This window comes from Zea mays, chromosome 9 (genome assembly GCF_902167145.1).
Source record: "Zea mays cultivar B73 chromosome 9, Zm-B73-REFERENCE-NAM-5.0, whole genome shotgun sequence".
Classification (NCBI taxonomy): Eukaryota; Viridiplantae; Streptophyta; class Magnoliopsida; order Poales; family Poaceae; genus Zea; species Zea mays.
Window position 1 is genome coordinate 25,664,873 of NC_050104.1, and position 5,550 is coordinate 25,670,422.

Sequence of the window (5,550 nt, forward strand, 5' to 3'; positions counted from 1 at the left end):
CCACTCGACCGTCCAACCCGGTGGCAGGGTGGTAGGCCAAGTCACACCATCAACTACATCCTGCATGGTTCCTGCAAAAATGGTGCCACAAGCAAGGCTGAGTATACTAATACTCAGCTAGACTTAACCGGTGTGAGGAGTCTACTCCTCTACCTCTAGACTATGCAGCTGTTTGGCTGAGGGGTTTGGTTTGCCAAAAGCACTAGCTGTTTCTAAATTCAACTTTTAGCTTTTCAAATTCTACCATCATTAACTTAGCTAGATTTGCTCCTTCTAAGCATACATGGTAACAATCAATTAGTTCAATCAACAAGTTATCTCATATAATCCACATTTCACTTCTTACTCGATGCAGTACAAGGAATCAAGCAGTCTCATTAGCTGCGAGAAGCAGACGATTCGAATCGAGTTTTTAAACCTTGCAAGGTAAACCTAAACACACGACATGTCAGGGTACTCCGACCCCACACATGACAACCGTCCCCATCGATTCCCCGTTCGCGTCCAGGCCTCACCGCCTTGGCATACAATGCTCCACTGACCCTGACTGCCGTCGTGCAGTGGCCGCACTTGTACCCACCATAGCTAGCATGGGAGACCCTGTCTCAGGTCGCATGAGGGATAAAGTCCGCGCCCGGCTTCACTCAGGTACTAGGTTTACCGGTTACCATTTTTCCCGGCATGTGCTTAGTACGTTCAAAAGCTTGACTCAGGTATCCACACATTAATCCTTAATTCATTTTTTTCCCGTCTCATGGACATGGCATCCTCCCTAGATCCAAGTCCATAGACCAACATAAATCCCGTTATCAAGATGAATACAATCAATTCCTGACCTCGCGCGAGTGCTAGAAAAATCACTCGACTTCTACCGAGATCCTGATTAGCAAGCAGCTACTCGACCTAGCATACTAGTATTCATCTCAAAAAGGAATCCTAAGTTCATGCAGCTAGAGGTTTCAAGCAAGTCCTACACTTAAGTGCACATTGCAATCCTACAAGCATTAAGTGTAGTAAAGTAGCATATAATAACATGGTTATGCATAAAACCGGTGCTTGCCTTCAATTGCTGGGGCTGCGGGGAGATCCTCAATAGCAGCCTCTGAAGCCTGCTCCTGGTCCTCCTCTTGGATAGGTCCTTGCTCGGGGATGAGCACGTACTCTCCGTCGGCAAGATTACAATCTAATGAATGCAATGCGTAAGATATATGCATGATATGATATGTGCTTTAGAATTTATAACTTTAAAGATGTATGATCTTTTGAGTTAAAACCAGTTAACTTTACTTATGTAAAACCCTTTAGTGGTATACTTGGTAAATTGGGTTAGTCTTATTGGGATGAAGTTTATTTCTTCTTCTCTTTTCTTTTATTCTCTTTAATGTTTTGGAGTAGGTTTGAACTACAAGTTGCTCTTATAAAATTCCAAAAATTCTGCAAAAATTACAGTGGCTTGTTACTGGTGTATGATTCTCTGTCTCAAAATTTGGGGTTCAGAAAGTGAAGGGTTTTCTCTGGACAAAATTACCAAATTTTAGGGCAGAAAGGGTACTTTGAACTACAACTATTGTTTAATAGTGGGTAATTCTCAAAAACTTATTTTTGCTGGCTTTTAGGTGTTATAACATGACTTGATACAAATTTTTAGTCTTTAATACCCTTTAATTCTTTCCCTAAGATTTTCTTAAGGTTTCTAGCCAAAGGGGTGCTTTCTACTACCACTGTACTTGAAAAACATCAAACAACAGAGTTCTTATTTTTCTTAGCTAGCATTTTGTGCAAGAGCAATCATTCTGGAGTTTGGCTACCTTTTGCCTAAGGGAAGGGGTGGTTTGCATTATTTGAGCTAAATGGCCTTTCTCACAACTTACTAGCAAAAGGCATGGGTTCACTTCTTTTTCATGGGTTTGTATTTTTCTCTGGTGGTTTATCTCATCATGGACTTGGCAAAATTTTGGTTGCCTATTATCACATTATTTGGGGTTGCTCATGATTTAGTGGGAAAATGCCTTATTATCATTCTGTATTTATTTTCCCTACTTAAAAAGTTAGGCTGGGGTGCTCTGTATTTTTGTAGTGGGGCTCTGGTGGTTATAAGTTCACTGGATTTTTGTTAACCACTTTGGTTATAGTTTTGCAATTCTAATAATTGATTTTCAGTCTACATAATGCTAATTAAAGCATCTTAATTAGAAACTGGTCCAAATTAATGGTCTCTGCATTTTTCCTAGGTTCTCTGTTGCATAAGTAATCTAGGAAAAATATTACTAATCACTGTTCATTAATCTCTAAGGCCTTTCTGATTTTCTCTAAGTTTTGGACAAAATGGCTTTAAATGAATAACTACATCATAATCTCTAATGCTGGGGCTCCTACTATTTTTAAACAGTGTCTAATTAAGGTATAAGCATCTACAAATTTTCTTAAGTTCAGCACACAAGAAAAACTAATTTTCCTTAATTAAACAAGGTTTAGGGGGTTTCTGTTTTTAATTTTAAACTCTAAAATTTAGAACAGAAAGCATATGGTTCACTATTTTTAAATGATAGGTCATAAAATTCCAGAGCTAGCAAAATTGGTTTGAGAGCTTTTCATTAAGATTTCATCAAGTTATGGATTTTCTAAGTTCTCTGGTCATTTTAAAAAGAAATAACAAAATTGATTAAATGGAAATCCACTTTGCACTGGGGTCCCTGGCGGTTTTCTAAGTTTTCCTCGCAATTCAGTCCTTAGGTTACTATTCACATGAGTCGCTGACATTACGAAAAACCCCTCGGGTTCTACAGAACCTAACCCGAGGTCCTTCTTCTACCTTAAACAGTAGCCGCGGCGAAGAAAAGGGCGGAGGGGCTTACCGGCGGCGAGACTGTTCCGGTGAAGTGGTCGAGGGTGAAGGGGAGGTCGCGGGGATCACAACGGTGTGCGGAACACCGTCGGAGGTGGCCAGAGTCGGTCGGTCCACGCGCGCAGGCGGGGATGCTCGTCGGCGGCGAGGAGACCGGCCTGGTCACGGCGAGATAGTTCAATCAAATAGGTCAGGGAGGTCCACGGGATGCCAGAGAAGACATGAGCGAAAGGAATCGGGCGGAGACTCACTGGATAGCTCGGTCCACGCGCGGCGGCGGAAGACCGAAGTCCGGTGAGGTTGATCTCGGGCCTCCGGTGAAGTCCGGTCGGGTCCGAGGGCTTGGCAAGCTTCACGGGCTACTGGCGGAGCTAGCCGAAGCACTGGTTGGGCTGGAGGGTGGCTGGAGTGAGCTGGCCACGGCGGCCGTAGCTCTGGCGGCAATGGCGGGCAGAAATGAGCTCGCCGGAGCTAAGGGAAAGTGGCTGGCCGGTGAGGGTGAGTGCGGGGCGAAGAGAGGTGCGCCCGGGGAGGCTTTATAGGCGCGGGCGGGCACGGCCGAGGGCGTGGGCGCGCGGCGGACTTGACCGGACGCCGGGGCGAGCGCGCGCGCGGGTTGGGCGAGCTCTGGCGTGCCGACCAGGGTCGAACACGTGTGCCCGTGCGTTCTGCCCAAGCTCTGGCGCGTGTGGTCGCTCATCCGAGCCTGCTCTCGCCTTGGTCAGTGCACAAAACCTCTTCTCCTCCCTACAAGCTACCATTCTTGTGTGGAGGTCATAGGATTTTGCCTACTGGTTGCAGAGATATGGAGCCAGGAAATCTGGTCTGTCTCCCTGCCCAAACCCGAGGCAAATCCCAAGTTTTGTCGTGTCTAGGGCTCGCGTCCCAATGCCATCTTCTGGCACACGACAGAGGGGTTAGTTAGACACAATTTTGTCAATGGGGCCATTAGGATTCGAGTTAGGGATCAAGGTGAACATCCCTGATCTTTGGCTCAAGGTCTGAATTTCAGAATTCTGAAATTCAGAATTCCCAATGAGTCCCAACAAAAGAAGCTTGATTTGGGGGTTTTCTTGAATTATTTTGGCTAAGCTTTCTCAATCTATCTTATTGCTTATCAAATATACTTTAACTTATATAATTGGCTCAACTCAAAATTTTAAACTTTTCATTCCCTTTTGCTTATTTTCTTGAATTTTGTTCATGGGGTTCACTTAGGGTTCTTAATTAGGGTTGCACATTCTTATCCTTTAAGAGACTCAATTGTCTTGATCATGACACTTTTAAGCATATACTTGGTGAATTCTTTCTTACTTAAGTTATTTTGATGCTCATGCTTACTTTGGTTCACATGAAATAATGGTTCTTGGTTTGGCTTTTTAAGAGAAACCCTAGGTGACACTGGGGTGTCACAGCCTTCCCCCCTTAAGGGAATCTCGTCCCGAGATTCGGGCCAGAGTCCTTTCGAGGTGAAGCGAAGGGTGAGACTGATAGGAAAAGGGTGGGGATTGTTATTATTAGGGCAAAACTGCTCTTCGAATGTCATTCTCTTTGCAACTTCAGAAGGAAGTCCTTTTAAGTTTTACTTTATAGTTACTTCATTCTGAATTAAGATCATATTTTTGGAAATTAGATTCGAAAGGCAGGAGGAGGGGTTGGGGGTGATTACATACCAGCTTCCTTAGGTAGGCAATCGGGGAAGTTGGATCTTAAGAATTCCTCGGTTTCCCAAGTAGCTTCCTCCTCTGAGTGATTACTCCACTGGACCTTGAACATCTTGATTGATTTAGCCCGAGTTGATCTCTCCTTGCAGTCCAGAATCTTGGAGGGGTACTCTTGGTACGAGAGATCTGGCTCTATCTCCAATTCTGGCTCTGCTATGATCTCAGTCGGCAATCGAACACACTTCTTCAGCTGAGATACATGGAATACACTGTGAATGGCAGACATCTTTGAAGGTAACTTCAACTTGTATGCCACGGGTCCACATGTTTCTATGATCTCATAAGGTCCAATGTAACGAGGGGCTAGCTTGCCTTTGATCCCAAACCTCTGCACTCCCTTGGTGGGTGATACCTTGAGGTATACGAAACTTCCCACCTCGAACTGGAGAGGTTTCCTTCTTCTATCATGATAGCTCTTCTGCCTGGCCTGAGCAGCTTCTAGATTCTTCCTGATTGACTTGACCCTCCTTTCGGCTTCAGTCACCAAATCAGGTCCAAAAACTTCTCTTTCACCAGGCTGAGACCAATTGAGTGGTGTCCTGCACCTTCTTCCATAGAGAGCTTCAAAAGGTGCCATCTTTAGGCTGGATTGGTAACTATTGTTATAAGCAAACTCTGCCAAGGAGAGGTGCTTATCCCAGTTCTTGCCACAATCGATCGCACAAGCTCTCAGCATATCCTCCAGAATCTGGTTTACTCTTTCCGTCTGACCATCAGTCTGTGGGTGGTAAACTGAACTCCTGATTAGCTTAGTTCCCAAAGACTCTTGCAATTGTTCCCAAAATCTGGCAACAAATTGGGCTCCTCGGTCAGAAACAATGGTCCGAGGTAATCCATGCAAACACACGATCCGGTCGATATACAATTCTGCATACTTCTGAGCCTTATCAGTGGTGTGCACAGGAAGGAAATGTGCCACTTTCGTCAATCGGTCCACAATAACCCAAATCGAATCATGATGACGAGAGGTGTTGGGTAGAC